Source organism: Ambystoma mexicanum, chromosome 5p (genome assembly GCF_040938575.1).
Source record: "Ambystoma mexicanum isolate Mex_15411 chromosome 5p, UKY_AmexF1_1, whole genome shotgun sequence".
NCBI classification, from domain to species: domain Eukaryota; kingdom Metazoa; phylum Chordata; class Amphibia; order Caudata; family Ambystomatidae; genus Ambystoma; species Ambystoma mexicanum.
The window spans coordinates 741,851,064-741,867,759 of record NC_090930.1 but is presented as its reverse complement, the minus strand read 5'-3'; the positions used below and the strand labels follow the sequence as shown (position 1 = coordinate 741,867,759).

Here is a 16,696-nt window from a genome sequence, read left to right as displayed (position 1 = left end):
AAGAGAGAGGTTCCACCGAGACTTGAAGTCGGATCGCTGGATTCAAAGTCCAAAGTGCTAACCATTACACCATGGAACCCTTGTTGAGCAGAGCTTCATAAGGGCAATGAGAATATAGGGCACAGTCAAGATTTTTACTGACCTATAGTAACCGTTTACTGATATTATATCGAAGCAGCACTGTTGCTGTTGGATGCTGTGCAATCGCAAAGTATTGGCTTCATGTCTCATTTGGATCAAATTCTTCCTCTGGAGTCTAATGATATAGGAATATTACATATTTTCTCTGATGTGCTCTGTTTTTCCAGAATGAAGTGCATCATGCTACTGAATATGTGGGTTCCATGGTGTAATGGTTAGCACTCTGGACTCTGAATCCAGCGATCCGAGTTCAAGTCTCGGTGGGACCTTGGGGCTGCTTCTCTTTTAGAGTTGCCTTTCATTTGCAGATAGATATAACAGCAATAGCTTTGCTTTACAGCCCACTTTGATGGCAGTCTTCTTTGACCAAAGAATATTAATAGTTTCTGGGGATGACTCTCTTTTGCCACAAAGAAACTGCCCACTCTCATATCTCCAAAGCTCTAAGGTATAATGGCTATTAAACTGGCTTTTGATCTCAGCGATTTGCATTGAAAGCCCAGGAGGCCCCTAAAATCAGTTGAATTGTTTCCTGATAATTTAGAGTTTATTTCTTCTTTCGAGAAAGGTGTGATCCAAATAAAGTAAGTACATTTAAACAAGGGCACTTGATCAGTAAATGCACTACTTTCTAGAACTCATAACTCTTGTAAGTTATAAAAAGTTTGCTCTCCATACAGTTTGTCAACTCAAAGAATTACATTTTTTACACATTTAATAAGACCATCAAATTGCTTGAAACATAGGAATGATTGTGAAAGTGAATATGATTCACCAATATAATTGTATAACATTTTTTAATGTTAATAAAATAGGGCTTTTTCCAATCTTTTCACATCAATGTTGTTTCTGCATGTTCCAGTGAGCAGAGAATCTACTGCACATAGTGTGTACATTTTTCTTTTCATAGAGTTAAGGTTGGACATTATTCATCTGTGGAAAATGTTTCTGAGAGATATATGGGTGCCCACTCTGATTGACCTTAGGGATTGTACATTAACGATATGTAGTTGCATCACTGTATTGGTATCAGGCACCAAAGTGCATTTAAATGTAATGTCGTGCAGAGAGAGTCGACTGAACTTCTGAATATTAACTCTGTTGAATTGTAATTTGAGAAATTAGAAAATGGAGTGTAAGAGCAAGATAACGGTCCCACCGAGACTTGAACTCGGATCGTTGGATTCAAAGTCCGAAGTGCTAACCATTACACCATGGAACCCTTGCAAGATGCACCTGAGAGCGTTGAATCAGAAATGGCAATATAGAGCACATTTACAATTTTTACAGATTCATAGTCCCAATTGACTGATATCATACAAACACAGCGATGTTGTCGATTGACGTTGTGCTATAGCAATCTCTGTGCTTTATAGAGCATGTAGATCAAATTCTTCCTCTTGAGGCATATGATTAAGCAATATTAAATATTGTTTCTGACTGCCTCTGTTTTGGCATAATGAAGTTCAGCATTTGCGGAAGTATTTAGGTTCCATGGTCTAATGGTTAGTAGGCTGGACTCTGAATTTAGTAATCTGACATGTTATAGCTATATTTTGTTTTCCTTTGGGTGTATTGTCATTTTATGCACATAGATTTCCTAGCAGTGGCTGTGATGAATAGTTCAATTTGATAGCAGCTTCCTTTTGAGAATTTGAAAAAAAAAGAATTAAATAGTCTCTCTGGATGACTCTGCTTTGATTTCTATGTGCACATCCCTTTTGCGTTTCAGAGGGATTGACCAACATACACAACAGTGCTTGGAAGACCTCTTCCTCCCTCATGGCATGTAAAGCTAACCTCTCTCCTACCGTGTGTTTTTTTACTTTTTAACTTCCCCTTCCGAGTCATGATCATGTAACTGAATTAACATTTTTAGATTTTAACTGCAGTAGTTGCTTGTTTTTCATTTTTATTTTTTGTGTACGCATACATCCCTTTTTGTGGGGAGGGGGGAGTGATGTCTGTTTACTTATATTAGCTAATATAGGTCATTTTATGTCCGCTTACAATATGTGTCAGGATTTTTTATGTCGTTTCCAATCAATGTCTAATATCAAGTGGTTTGCAGCAGTCATACAAAGGCATGTAACACCCCCAAAACACCTACATAAGTTAGAAATACTCCGGAAGAGTACTCAGTTTATGAAAAGGCGGTGAATCCCAAATAGAACTGTAAATGTAAGCTAGCAAGCAGACTGTGCACCCCTGTTTGGAACTATGACCTGTGTGTTGCCCTCTATTAACAGAACAATGTAACTGCAGCCCATGTCACATAAAATAGAAAGTAGAGATTATGCAAATTAACTCCCAGAAGAGCCTGGTGTCACCCCAAAAGGTGTCATGCTTTTCACACCAAGAAACATCCACACATAGATCCCTGCGAACCTCAAAAACGTACAGGAAACCCTGTCCAGCGCTTTGCTCCCAGAGGAGATAAGGTTGAAAAACCACCCTATGTTAAAAGTGTCCATAATCCATGCCAGCTGCCCTGTCTATAGAACCTGGCCGTTCGTGGCCGATCGGGGCCTAGGGGCATGAGTGGAAAGGTTTAACCTGCCTGGGTTCTTGGGCATGGTTTCATCATGCCTCAGTTTACAATGGCACTCTGCCACTTTGTCAGGCTTTAAAGAAGCCTGACTCCTGCAGAGCAAAAGATCTGATTATTTCCTTACATGTTTTGTACGTAAGAATGCGGATGGTGCTCTGAGCCTCCTATGGTGGTTATTAAGCATGGTATACATACCATAGCATGTAACTGTGCCTACAAATGGAACATTTTGTTCATTTATTAGGGAGTTGTGAAAATGGCAAAATCAAATTGCCATTACTGACACAGACCAGCTGCCGCTGTCCGGACATTTCGTCGAAAGACATTTCGTCGAAAGACATTTGGTCGACGTAATTTGGTCGAAAGCCAAATGGTCGATTTTTTTATTTATTTATATATATATTTTTTAGGTTGTAGTTTATGGAAAAAAAGGGGTTTTTAGAAAAAAAGGGGGTTGGGGGGACCCCCCAAACCCCCCCCAAAAAAAAATGTGAAAATAAAAAACAAAGCAATTCGACCATTTGGTTTTCGACCAAATGGTTTCGACCAATTGTCCTGTCGACAAATTTTTTTCGACGAAATGTCTGGCAACCCAGCTGCCGACTGTTGCTATTGACAGGAGTTCCAGGTGTATAAACTGAGGAGATCACCAGTTCAATTACCTGTGAACGCATTTTGAAGCTCATTCACAACCAGTTCATGCCCGTTCTCTCCATTTTGGCTTTCTGGCTGGCCGAGGGGCCCTTCAGTAATGTTCTTTGCTAACCATTACACCATGGGCCCCTTGCTGGTGCAACCTGACAGAGTTGTAACAGAAATGAGAATCGAGATCTCATGCATCATTTTAACAAACTCATATTCCTAGCCCACGGATATTATGCAAATGTGGAACTGTTTAGTTGGTTGTTGCGCAATAGCAAACTCTTTGCTTTACAGCTCATTTGGATAGGATTCTTCCTCTGGAGGCATAAGATAAAAGAATATTGCATACATTCTCTAAAAGGCTCTTTTTTTGCTGCAATGACGTTCATCATGTCACTAAGTATGTAGGTTCCATGGTGTAATGGTTAGCACTCTGGACTCTGAATCCAGCGATCCGAGTTCAAATCTCGGTGGGACCTTGGGAATTACTGTGTTTGTTTTCCTCTCAGTGTCTTGTTTTAATAGCAATGACGCTGCTGTGTCGCCCACTTTCATAGCATTATTCCCTGGGTGCATTTGAAAAAAGAAAGATTTTCCATGGATGACGCTCTTTAGCCACAATGAAACCCACCACTTTCTGTGGTGTGAAAGACCCATGGTGTAATGGTAGCACCCTGGAGGTTGAATCCAATAATTTGCATTCAAATCTCTGTAAGAGTTTACCATCAGTCAAACCTTTCCCTTATGGTTTATTGTGGATGTCTTCTTTGAAGAAAGGTATGATCCAACTAAAGTAAGTACATTCACGAATGGGCCCTTGGTCGGTACAAACAGTATTTATACACCTCAGGCCTTTTGTGAATTAAGAAAAGTGTGTTCTTCGTTCTATTTTTCATCTCAAACTGATACCTTCATTTTACAAACATGTAAAGGCTGTTAAGACGCTTGATTAATATCATTGATTCTGAATGTGGTCGCTTTTCATAGGATTAACCCTTTAACAATTTTGAAAGAGAATGGCGATACAATAGAGCTGCTTTTCCCAAAATGGTATTATTAATGTTGTTGCTGCATCTTCAAGTAAAAAGAGAATCCATTGGGTCACAGATTGAGCATGTTTCTTAACATTGAGTTAAGTTTGAAAATTTCAAATCTTTTATGTATGTTTCCGATGCAGATCTGCCCATCGACTCAGAATGACCTCACTGTTCATACATTTAAAAAAAATGCATAAAGGTTAAGGTGCTAGGCACAAAAGTGGATTTTTATGAAAAGTTATGCCAGAGAGTGAGAGCGAAAATGAATACCCTACACCACTAACCTTATGAATATTACTATCTTTGGCCTATAATTTAAGACAACAAGGAGACAAAGTGTGTTAGAGCAAGAGAGAGGTTCCACCGAGACTTGAACTCGGATCGCTGGATTCAAAGTCCAAAGTGCTAACCATTACACCATGGAACCCTTGATGAGCAGAGCTTCATAAGGGCAATGAGAATATAGGGCACAGTCAAGATTTTTACTGACCTATAGTAACCGTTTACTGATATTATATCGAAGCAGCACTGTTGCTGTTGGATGCTGTGCAATCGCAAAGTATTGGCTTCATGTCTCATTTGGATCAAATTCTTCCCCTGGAGTCTAATGATATAGGAATATTACATATTTTCTCTGATGTGCTCTGTTTTTCCAGAATGAAGTGCATCATGCTACTGAATATGTGGGTTCCATGGTGTAATGGTTAGCACTCTGGACTCTGAATCCAGCGATCCGAGTTCAAGTCTCGGTGGGACCTTGGGGCTGCTTCTCTTTTAGAGTTGCCTTTCATTTGCAGATAGATATAACAGCAATAGCTTTGCTTTACAGCCCACTTTGATGGCAGTCTTCTTTGACCAAAGAATATTAATAGTTTCTGGGGATGACTCTCTTTTGCCACAAAGAAACTGCCCACTCTCATATCTCCAAAGCTCCAAGGTATAATGGCTATTAAACTGGCTTTTGATCTCAGCGATTTGCATTGAAAGCCCAGGAGGCCCCTAAAATCAGTTGAATTGTTTCCTGATAATTTAGAGTTTATTTCTTCTTTCGAGAAAGGTGTGATCCAAATAAAGTAAGTACATTTAAACAAGGGCACTTGATCAGTAAATGCACTACTTTCTAGAACTCATAACTCTTGTAAGTTATAAAAAGTTTGCTCTCCATACAGTTTGTCAACTCAAAGAATTACATTTTTTGCACATTTAATAAGACCATCAAATTGCTTGAAACATAGGAATGATTGTGAAAGTGAATATGATTCACCAAAATAATTGTATAACATTTTTTAATGTTAATAAAATAGGGCTTTTTCCAATCTTTTCACATCAATGTTGTTTCTGCATGTTCCAGTGAGCAGAGAATCTACTGCACATAGTGTGTACATTTTTCTTTTCATAGAGTTAAGGTTGGACATTATTCATCTGTGGAAAATGTTTCTGAGAGATATCTGGGTGCCCACTCTGATTGACCTTAGGGATTGTACATTAACGATATGTAGTTGCATCACTGTATTGGTATCAGGCACCAAAGTGCATTTAAATGTAATGTCGTGCAGAGAGAGTCGACTGAACTTCTGAATATTAACTCTGTTGAATTGTAATTTGAGAAATTAGAAAATGGAGTGTAAGAGCAAGATAACGGTCCCACCGAGACTTGAACTCGGATCGTTGGATTCAAAGTCCGAAGTGCTAACCATTACACCATGGAACCCTTGCAAGATGCACCTGAGAGCGTTGAATCAGAAATGGCAATATAGAGCACATTTACAATTTTTACAGATTCATAGTCCCAATTGACTGATATCATACAAACACAGCGATGTTGTCGATTGACGTTGTGCTATAGCAATCTCTGTGCTTTATAGAGCATGTAGATCAAATTCTTCCTCTTGAGGCATATGATTAAGCAATATTAAATATTGTTTCTGACTGCCTCTGTTTTGGCATAATGAAGTTCAGCATTTGCGGAAGTATTTAGGTTCCATGGTCTAATGGTTAGTAGGCTGGACTCTGAATTTAGTAATCTGACATGTTATAGCTATATTTTGTTTTCCTTTGGGTGTATTGTCATTTTATGCACATAGATTTCCTAGCAGTGGCTGTGATGAATAGTTCAATTTGATAGCAGCTTCCTTTTGAGAATTTGAAAAAAAAAGAATTAAATAGTCTCTCTGGATGACTCTGCTTTGATTTCTATGTGCACATCCCTTTTGCGTTTCAGAGGGATTGACCAACATACACAACAGTGCTTGGAAGACCTCTTCCTCCCTCATGGCATGTAAAGCTAACCTCTCTCCTACCGTGTGTTTTTTTACTTTTTAACTTCCCCTTCCGAGTCATGATCATGTAACTGAATTTACATTTTTAGATTTTAACTGCAGTAGTTGCTTGTTTTTCATTTTTATTTTTTGTGTACGCATACATCCCTTTTTGTGGGGAGGGGGGAGTGATGTCTGTTTACTTATATAGCTAATATAGGTCATTTTATGTCCGCTTACAATATGTGTCAGGATTTTTTTTGTCGTTTCCAATCAATGTCTAATATCAAGTGGTTTGCAGCAGTCATACAAAGGCACCTAACACCCCCAAAACACCTACATAAGTTAGAAATACTCCGGAAGAGTACTCAGTTTACGAAACGCGGTGAATCCCAAATAGAACTGTAAATGCAAGCTAGCAAGCAGACTGTGCACCCCTGTTTGGAACTATGACCTGTGTGTTGCCCTCTATTAACAGAACAATGTAACTGCAGCCCATGTCACATAAAATAGAAAGTAGAGATTATGCAAATTAACTCCCAGAAGAGCCTGGTGTCACCCCAAAAGGTGTCATGCTTTTCACACCAAGAAACATCCACACATAGATCCCTGCGAACCTCAAAAACGTACAGGAAACCCTGTCCAGCGCTTTGCTCCCAGAGGAGATAAGGTTGAAAAACCACCCTATGTTAAAAGTGTCCATAATCCATGCCAGCTGCCCTGTCTGGGGCCTAGGGGCATGAGTGGAAGGGTTTAACCTGCCTGGGTTCTTGGGCATGGTTTCATCATGCCTCAGTTTACAATGGCACTCTGCCACTTTGTCAGGCTTTAAAGAAGCCTGACTCCTGCAGAGCAAAAGATCTGATTATTTCCTTACATGTTTTGTACGTAAGAATGCGGATGGTGCTCTGAGCCTCCTATGGTGGTTATTAAGCATGGTATACATACCATAGCATGTAACTGTGCCTACAAATGGAACATTTTGTTCATTTATTAGGGAGTTGTGAAAATGGCAAAATCAAATTGCCATTACTGACACAGACCAGCTGCCGCTGTCCGGACATTTCGTCGAAAGACATTTCGTCGAAAGACATTTGGTCGACGTAATTTGGTCTAAAGCCAAATGGTCGATTTTTTTATTTATTTATATATATATTTTTTAGGTTGTAGTTTACGGAAAAAAAGGGGTTTTTAGAAAAAAAGGGGGTTGGGAGGACCCCCCAAACCCCCCCCCAAAAAAAAATGTGAAAATAAAAAACAAAGCAATTCGACCATTTGGTTTTCGACCAAATGGTTTCGACCAATTGTCCTGTCGACAAATTTTTTTCGACGAAATGTCTGGCAACCCAGCTGCCGACTGTTGCTATTGACAGGAGTTCCAGGTGTATAAACTGAGGAGATCACCAGTTCAATTACCTGTGAACGCATTTTGAAGCTCATTCACAACCAGTTCATGCCCGTTCTCTCCATTTTGGCTTTCTGGCTGGCCGAGGGGCCCTTCAGTAATGTTCTTTGCTAACCATTACACCATGGGCCCCTTGCTGGTGCAACCTGACAGAGTTGTAACAGAAATGAGAATCGAGATCTCATGCATCATTTTAACAAACTCATATTCCTAGCCCACGGATATTATGCAAATGTGGAACTGTTTAGTTGGTTGTTGCGCAATAGCAAACTCTTTGCTTTACAGCTCATTTGGATAGGATTCTTCCTCTGGAGGCATAAGATAAAAGAATATTGCATACATTCTCTAAAAGGCTCTTTTTTTGCTGCAATGACGTTCATCATGTCACTAAGTATGTAGGTTCCATGGTGTAATGGTTAGCATTCTGGACTCTGAATCCAGCGATCCGAGTTCAAATCTCGGTGGGACCTTGGGAATTACTGTGTTTGTTTTCCTCTCAGTGTCTTGTTTTAATAGCAATGACGCTGCTGTGTCGCCCACTTTCATAGCATTATTCCCTGGGTGCATTTGAAAAAAGAAAGATTTTCCATGGATGACGCTCTTTAGCCACAATGAAACCCACCACTTTCTGTGGTGTGAAAGACCCATGGTGTAATGGTAGCACCCTGGAGGTTGAATCCAATAATTTGCATTCAAATCTCTGTAAGAGTTTACCATCAGTCAAACCTTTCCCTTATGGTTTATTGTGGATGTCTTCTTTGAAGAAAGGTATGATCCAACTAAAGTAAGTACATTCACGAATGGGCCCTTGGTCGGTACAAACAGTATTTATACACCTCAGGCCTTTTGTGAATTAAGAAAAGTGTGTTCTTCGTTCTATTTTTCATCTCAAACTGATACCTTCATTTTACAAACATGTAAAGGCTGTTAAGACGCTTGATTAATATCATTGATTCTGAATGTGGTCGCTTTTCATAGGATTAACCCTTTAACAATTTTGAAAGAGAATGGCGATACAATAGAGCTGCTTTTCCCAAAATGGTATTATTAATGTTGTTGCTGCATCTTCAAGTAAAAAGAGAATCCATTGGGTCACAGATTGAGCATGTTTCTTAACATTGAGTTAAGTTTGAAAATTTCAAATCTTTTATGTATGTTTCCGATGCAGATCTGCCCATCGACTCAGAATGACCTCACTGTTCATACATTTAAAAAAAATGCATAAAGGTTAAGGTGCTAGGCACAAAAGTGGATTTTTATGAAAAGTTATGCCAGAGAGTGAGAGCGAAAATGAATACCCTACACCACTAACCTTATGAATATTACTATCTTTGGCCTATAATTTAAGACAACAAGGAGACAAAGTGTGTTAGAGCAAGAGAGAGGTTCCACCGAGACTTGAACTCGGATCGCTGGATTCAAAGTCCAAAGTGCTAACCATTACACCATGGAACCCTTGTTGAACAGAGCTTCATAAGGGCAATGAGAATATAGGGCACAGTCAAGATTTTTACTGACCTATAGTAACCGTTTACTGATATTATATCGAAGCAGCACTGTTGCTGTTGGATGCTGTGCAATCGCAAAGTATTGGCTTCATGTCTCATTTGGATCAAATTCTTCCCCTGGAGTCTAATGATATAGGAATATTACATATTTTCTCTGATGTGCTCTGTTTTTCCAGAATGAAGTGCATCATGCTACTGAATATGTGGGTTCCATGGTGTAATGGTTAGCACTCTGGACTCTGAATCCAGCGTTTCCGAGTTCAAGTCTCGGTGGGACCTTGGGGCTGCTTCTCTTTTAGAGTTGCCTTTCATTTGCAGATAGATATAACAGCAATAGCTTTGCTTTACAGCCCACTTTGATGGCAGTCTTCTTTGACCAAAGAATATTAATAGTTTCTGGGGATGACTCTCTTTTGCCACAAAGAAACTGCCCACTCTCATATCTCCAAAGCTCCAAGGTATAATGGCTATTAAACTGGCTTTTGATCTCAGCGATTTGCATTGAAAGCCCAGGAGGCCCCTAAAATCAGTTGAATTGTTTCCTGATAATTTAGAGTTTATTTCTTCTTTCGAGAAAGGTGTGATCCAAATAAAGTAAGTACATTTAAACAAGGGCACTTGATCAGTAAATGCACTACTTTCTAGAACTCATAACTCTTGTAAGTTATAAAAAGTTTGCTCTCCATACAGTTTGTCAACTCAAAGAATTACATTTTTTACACATTTAATAAGACCATCAAATTGCTTGAAACATAGGAATGATTGTGAAAGTGAATATGATTCACCAAAATAATTGTATAACATTTTTTAATGTTAATAAAATAGGGCTTTTTCCAATCTTTTCACATCAATGTTGTTTCTGCATGTTCCAGTGAGCAGAGAATCTACTGCACATAGTGTGTACATTTTTCTTTTCATAGAGTTAAGGTTGGACATTATTCATCTGTGGAAAATGTTTCTGAGAGATATCTGGGTGCCCACTCTGATTGACCTTAGGGATTGTACATTAACGATATGTAGTTGCATCACTGTATTGGTATCAGGCACCAAAGTGCATTTAAATGTAATGTCGTGCAGAGAGAGTCGACTGAACTTCTGAATATTAACTCTGTTGAATTGTAATTTGAGAAATTAGAAAATGGAGTGTAAGAGCAAGATAACGGTCCCACCGAGACTTGAACTCGGATCGTTGGATTCAAAGTCCGAAGTGCTAACCATTACACCATGGAACCCTTGCAAGATGCACCTGAGAGCGTTGAATCAGAAATGGCAATATAGAGCACATTTACAATTTTTACAGATTCATAGTCCCAATTGACTGATATCATACAAACACAGCGATGTTGTCGATTGACGTTGTGCTATAGCAATCTCTGTGCTTTATAGAGCATGTAGATCAAATTCTTCCTCTTGAGGCATATGATTAAGCAATATTAAATATTGTTTCTGACTGCCTCTGTTTTGGCATAATGAAGTTCAGCATTTGCGGAAGTATTTAGGTTCCATGGTCTAATGGTTAGTAGGCTGGACTCTGAATTTAGTAATCTGACATGTTATAGCTATATTTTGTTTTCCTTTGGGTGTATTGTATTTTATGCACATAGATTTCCTAGCAGTGGCTGTGATGAATAGTTCAATTTGATAGCAGCTTCCTTTTGAGAATTTGAAAAAAAAAGAATTAAATAGTCTCTCTGGATGACTCTGCTTTGATTTCTATGTGCACATCCCTTTTGCGTTTCAGAGGGATTGACCAACATACACAACAGTGCTTGGAAGACCTCTTCCTCCCTCATGGCATGTAAAGCTAACCTCTCTCCTACCGTGTGTTTTTTTACTTTTTAACTTCCCCTTCCGAGTCATGATCATGTAACTGAATTTACATTTTTAGATTTTAACTGCAGTAGTTGCTCGTTTTTCATTTTTATTTTTTGTGTACGCATACATCCCTTTTTGTGGGGAGGGGGGAGTGATGTCTGTTTACTTATATTAGCTAATATAGGTCATTTTATGTCCGCTTACAATATGTGTCAGGATTTTTTATGTCGTTTCCAATCAATGTCTAATATCAAGTGGTTTGCAGCAGTCATACAAAGGCACGTAACACCCCCAAAACACCTACATAAGTTAGAAATACTCCGGAAGAGTACTCAGTTTACGAAAAGGCGGTGAATCCCAAATAGAACTGTAAATGCAAGCTAGCAAGCAGACTGTGCACCCCTGTTTGGAACTATGACCTGTGTGTTGCCCTCTATTAACAGAACAATGTAACTGCAGCCCATGTCACATAAAATAGAAAGTAGAGGCTATGCAAATTAACTCCCAGAAGAGCCTGGTGTCACCCCAAAAGGTGTCATGCTTTTCACACCAAGAAACATCCACACATAGATCCCTGCGAACCTCAAAAACGTACAGGAAACCCTGTCCAGCGCTTTGCTCCCAGAGGAGATAAGGTTGAAAAACCACCCTATGTTAAAAGTGTCCATAATCCATGCCAGCTGCCCTGTCTATAGAACCTGGCCGTTCGGGGCCGTTCGGGGCCTAGGGGCATGAGTGGAAGGGTTTAACCTGCCTGGGTTCTTGGGCATGGTTTCATCATGCCTCAGTTTACAATGGCACTCTGCCACTTTGTCAGGCTTTAAAGAAGCCTGACTCCTGCAGAGCAAAAGATCTGATTATTTCCTTACATGTTTTGTACGTAAGAATGCGGATGGTGCTCTGAGCCTCCTATGGTGGTTATTAAGCATGGTATACATACCATAGCATGTAACTGTGCCTACAAATGGAACATTTTGTTCATTTATTAGGGAGTTGTGAAAATGGCAAAATCAAATTGCCATTACTGACACAGACCAGCTGCCGCTGTCCGGACATTTCGTCGAAAGACATTTCGTCGAAAGACATTTGGTCGACGTAATTTGGTCGAAAGCCAAATGGTCGATTTTTTTATTTATTTATATATATATATTTTTTAGGTTGTAGTTTACGGAAAAAAAGGGTTTTTTAGAAAAAAAGGGGGTTGGGGGGACCCCCCAAACCCCCCCCCCAAAAAAAATGTGAAAATAAAAAACAAAGCAATTCGACCATTTGGTTTTCGACCAAATGGTTTCGACCAATTGTCCTGTCGACAAATTTTTTTCGACGAAATGTCTGGCAACCCAGCTGCCGACTGTTGCTATTGACAGGAGTTCCAGGTGTATAAACTGAGGAGATCACCAGTTCAATTACCTGTGAACGCATTTTGAAGCTCATTCACAACCAGTTCATGCCCGTTCTCTCCATTTTGGCTTTCTGGCTGGCCGAGGGGCCCTTCAGTAATGTTCTTTGCTAACCATTACACCATGGGCCCCTTGCTGGTGCAACCTGACAGAGTTGTAACAGAAATGAGAATCGAGATCTCATGCATCATTTTAACAAACTCATATTCCTAGCCCACGGATATTATGCAAATGTGGAACTGTTTAGTTGGTTGTTGGGCAATAGCAAACTCTTTGCTTTACAGCTCATTTGGATAGGATTCTTCCTCTGGAGGCATAAGATAAAAGAATATTGCATACATTCTCTAAAAGGCTCTTTTTTTGCTGCAATGACGTTCATCATGTCACTAAGTATGTAGGTTCCATGGTGTAATGGTTAGCACTCTGGACTCTGAATCCAGCGATCCGAGTTCAAATCTCGGTGGGACCTTGGGAATTACTGTGTTTGTTTTCCTCTCAGTGTCTTGTTTTAATAGCAATGACGCTGCTGTGTCGCCCACTTTCATAGCATTATTCCCTGGGTGCATTTGAAAAAAGAAAGATTTTCCATGGATGACGCTCTTTAGCCACAATGAAACCCACCACTTTCTGTGGTGTGAAAGACCCATGGTGTAATGGTAGCACCCTGGAGGTTGAATCCAATAATTTGCATTCAAATCTCTGTAAGAGTTTACCATCAGTCAAACCTTTCCCTTATGGTTTATTGTGGATGTCTTCTTTGAAGAAAGGTATGATCCAACTAAAGTAAGTACATTCACGAATGGGCCCTTGGTCGGTACAAACAGTATTTATACACCTCAGGCCTTTTGTGAATTAAGAAAAGTGTGTTCTTCGTTCTATTTTTCATCTCAAACTGATACCTTCATTTTACAAACATGTAAAGGCTGTTAAGACGCTTGATTAATATCATTGATTCTGAATGTGGTCGCTTTTCATAGGATTAACCCTTTAACAATTTTGAAAGAGAATGGCGATACAATAGAGCTGCTTTTCCCAAAATGGTATTATTAATGTTGTTGCTGCATCTTCAAGTAAAAAGAGAATCCATTGGGTCACAGATTGAGCATGTTTCTTAACATTGAGTTAAGTTTGAAAATTTCAAATCTTTTATGTATGTTTCCGATGCAGATCTGCCCATCGACTCAGAATGACCTCACTGTTCATACATTTAAAAAAAATGCATAAAGGTTAAGGTGCTAGGCACAAAAGTGGATTTTTATGAAAAGTTATGCCAGAGAGTGAGAGCGAAAATGAATACCCTACACCACTAACCTTATGAATATTACTATCTTTGGCCTATAATTTAAGACAACAAGGAGACAAAGTGTGTTAGAGCAAGAGAGAGGTTCCACCGAGACTTGAACTCGGATCGCTGGATTCAAAGTCCAAAGTGCTAACCATTACACCATGGAACCCTTGTTGAGCAGAGCTTCATAAGGGCAATGAGAATATAGGGCACAGTCAAGATTTTTACTGACCTATAGTAACCGTTTACTGATATTATATCGAAGCAGCACTGTTGCTGTTGGATGCTGTGCAATCGCAAAGTATTGGCTTCATGTCTCATTTGGATCAAATTCTTCCCCTGGAGTCTAATGATATAGGAATATTACATATTTTCTCTGATGTGCTCTGTTTTTCCAGAATGAAGTGCATCATGCTACTGAATATGTGGGTTCCATGGTGTAATGGTTAGCACTCTGGACTCTGAATCCAGCGATCCGAGTTCAAGTCTCGGTGGGACCTTGGGGCTGCTTCTCTTTTAGAGTTGCCTTTCATTTGCAGATAGATATAACAGCAATAGCTTTGCTTTACAGCCCACTTTGATGGCAGTCTTCTTTGACCAAAGAATATTAATAGTTTCTGGGGATGACTCTCTTTTGCCACAAAGAAACTGCCCACTCTCATATCTCCAAAGCTCCAAGGTATAATGGCTATTAAACTGGCTTTTGATCTCAGCGATTTGCATTGAAAGCCCAGGAGGCCCCTAAAATCAGTTGAATTGTTTCCTGATAATTTAGAGTTTATTTCTTCTTTCGAGAAAGGTGTGATCCAAATAAAGTAAGTACATTTAAACAAGGGCACTTGATCAGTAAATGCACTACTTTCTAGAACTCATAACTCTTGTAAGTTATAAAAAGTTTGCTCTCCATACAGTTTGTCAACTCAAAGAATTACATTTTTTACACATTTAATAAGACCATCAAATTGCTTGAAACATAGGAATGATTGTGAAAGTGAATATGATTCACCAAAATAATTGTATAACATTTTTTAATGTTAATAAAATAGGGCTTTTTCCAATCTTTTCACATCAATGTTGTTTCTGCATGTTCCAGTGAGCAGAGAATCTACTGCACATAGTGTGTACATTTTTCTTTTCATAGAGTTAAGGTTGGACATTATTCATCTGTGGAAAATGTTTCTGAGAGATATCTGGGTGCCCACTCTGATTGACCTTAGGGATTGTACATTAACGATATGTAGTTGCATCACTGTATTGGTATCAGGCACCAAAGTGCATTTAAATGTAATGTCGTGCAGAGAGAGTCGACTGAACTTCTGAATATTAACTCTGTTGAATTGTAATTTGAGAAATTAGAAAATGGAGTGTAAGAGCAAGATAACGGTCCCACCGAGACTTGAACTCGGATCGTTGGATTCAAAGTCCGAAGTGCTAACCATTATACCATGGAACCCTTGCAAGATGCACCTGAGAGCGTTGAATCAGAAATGGCAATATAGAGCACATTTACAATTTTTACAGATTCATAGTCCCAATTGACTGATATCATACAAACACAGCGGTGTTGTCGATTGAGGTTGTGCTATAGCAATCTCTGTGCTTTATAGAGCATGTAGATCAAATTCTTCCTCTTGAGGCATATGATTAAGCAATATTAAATATTGTTTCTGACTGCCTCTGTTTTGGCATAATGAAGTTCAGCATTTGCGGAAGTATTTAGGTTCCATGGTCTAATGGTTAGTAGGCTGGACTCTGAATTTAGTAATCTGACATGTTATAGCTATATTTTGTTTTCCTTTGGGTGTATTGTCATTTTATGCACATAGATTTCCTAGCAGTGGCTGTGATGAATAGTTCAATTTGATAGCAGCTTCCTTTTGAGAATTTGAAAAAAAAAGAATTAAATAGTCTCTCTGGATGACTCTGCTTTGATTTCTATGTGCACATCCCTTTTGCGTTTCAGAGGGATTGACCAACATACACAACAGTGCTTGGAAGACCTCTTCCTCCCTCATGGCATGTAAAGCTAACCTCTCTCCTACCGTGTGTTTTTTTACTTTTTAACTTCCCCTTCCGAGTCATGATCATGTAACTGAATTTACATTTTTAGATTTTAACTGCAGTAGTTGCTTGTTTTTCATTTTTATTTTTTGTGTACGCATACATCCCTTTTTGTGGGGAGGGGGGAGTGATGTCTGTTTACTTATATTAGCTAATATAGGTCATTTTATGTCCGCTTACAATATGTGTCAGGATTTTTTATGTCGTTTCCAATCAATGTCTAATATCAAGTGGTTTGCAGCAGTCATACAAAGGCACGTAACACCCCCAAAACACCTACATAAGTTAGAAATACTCCGGAAGAGTACTCAGTTTACGAAAAGGCGGTGAATCCCAAATAGAACTGTAAATGCAAGCTAGCAAGCAGACTGTGCACCCCTGTTTGGAACTATGACCTGTGTGTTGCCCTCTATTAACAGAACAATGTAACTGCAGCCCATGTCACATAAAATAGAAAGTAGAGATTATGCAAATTAACTCCCAGAAGAGCCTGGTGTCACCCCAAAAGGTGTCATGCTTTTCACACCAAGAAACATCCACACATAGATCCCTGCGAACCTCAAAAACGTACAGGAAACCCTGTCCAGCGCTTT

The 16,696-nt window shown here is 39.2% G+C and overlaps 15 non-coding genes across 15 annotated transcripts; 7 read left to right on the top strand and 8 right to left on the bottom strand.

Moving 5' to 3' along the window:
* Positions 1-7: 7 nt before the first annotated feature.
* Positions 8-79, bottom strand: TRNAQ-UUG (transfer RNA glutamine (anticodon UUG)). Its single transcript has one exon. It is a non-coding gene; the product is annotated as a tRNA-Gln (tRNA).
* A 259-nt stretch (positions 80-338) lies between these two features.
* Positions 339-410, top strand: TRNAQ-CUG (transfer RNA glutamine (anticodon CUG)). Its single transcript has one exon. It is a non-coding gene; the product is annotated as a tRNA-Gln (tRNA).
* Positions 411-1,291: 881 nt separating this feature from the next.
* On the bottom strand, positions 1,292-1,363 carry TRNAQ-UUG (transfer RNA glutamine (anticodon UUG)). Its single transcript has one exon. It is a non-coding gene; the product is annotated as a tRNA-Gln (tRNA).
* Positions 1,364-3,741: 2,378 nt separating this feature from the next.
* Positions 3,742-3,813, top strand: TRNAQ-CUG (transfer RNA glutamine (anticodon CUG)). The gene has a single exon. It is a non-coding gene; the product is annotated as a tRNA-Gln (tRNA).
* A 913-nt stretch (positions 3,814-4,726) lies between these two features.
* Positions 4,727-4,798, bottom strand: TRNAQ-UUG (transfer RNA glutamine (anticodon UUG)). Its single transcript has one exon. It is a non-coding gene; the product is annotated as a tRNA-Gln (tRNA).
* A 259-nt stretch (positions 4,799-5,057) lies between these two features.
* Positions 5,058-5,129, top strand: TRNAQ-CUG (transfer RNA glutamine (anticodon CUG)). The gene has a single exon. It is a non-coding gene; the product is annotated as a tRNA-Gln (tRNA).
* Positions 5,130-6,010: 881 nt separating this feature from the next.
* TRNAQ-UUG (transfer RNA glutamine (anticodon UUG)) lies at positions 6,011-6,082 on the bottom strand. The gene has a single exon. It is a non-coding gene; the product is annotated as a tRNA-Gln (tRNA).
* A 2,350-nt stretch (positions 6,083-8,432) lies between these two features.
* TRNAQ-CUG (transfer RNA glutamine (anticodon CUG)) lies at positions 8,433-8,504 on the top strand. The gene has a single exon. It is a non-coding gene; the product is annotated as a tRNA-Gln (tRNA).
* A 913-nt stretch (positions 8,505-9,417) lies between these two features.
* On the bottom strand, positions 9,418-9,489 carry TRNAQ-UUG (transfer RNA glutamine (anticodon UUG)). The gene has a single exon. It is a non-coding gene; the product is annotated as a tRNA-Gln (tRNA).
* A 259-nt stretch (positions 9,490-9,748) lies between these two features.
* TRNAQ-CUG (transfer RNA glutamine (anticodon CUG)) lies at positions 9,749-9,821 on the top strand. The gene has a single exon. It is a non-coding gene; the product is annotated as a tRNA-Gln (tRNA).
* An 881-nt stretch (positions 9,822-10,702) lies between these two features.
* TRNAQ-UUG (transfer RNA glutamine (anticodon UUG)) lies at positions 10,703-10,774 on the bottom strand. The gene has a single exon. It is a non-coding gene; the product is annotated as a tRNA-Gln (tRNA).
* Positions 10,775-13,154: 2,380 nt separating this feature from the next.
* On the top strand, positions 13,155-13,226 carry TRNAQ-CUG (transfer RNA glutamine (anticodon CUG)). Its single transcript has one exon. It is a non-coding gene; the product is annotated as a tRNA-Gln (tRNA).
* Positions 13,227-14,139: 913 nt separating this feature from the next.
* On the bottom strand, positions 14,140-14,211 carry TRNAQ-UUG (transfer RNA glutamine (anticodon UUG)). Its single transcript has one exon. It is a non-coding gene; the product is annotated as a tRNA-Gln (tRNA).
* A 259-nt stretch (positions 14,212-14,470) lies between these two features.
* TRNAQ-CUG (transfer RNA glutamine (anticodon CUG)) lies at positions 14,471-14,542 on the top strand. Its single transcript has one exon. It is a non-coding gene; the product is annotated as a tRNA-Gln (tRNA).
* Positions 14,543-15,423: 881 nt separating this feature from the next.
* TRNAQ-UUG (transfer RNA glutamine (anticodon UUG)) lies at positions 15,424-15,495 on the bottom strand. Its single transcript has one exon. It is a non-coding gene; the product is annotated as a tRNA-Gln (tRNA).
* Between the last annotated feature and the right edge of the window lie 1,201 nt (positions 15,496-16,696).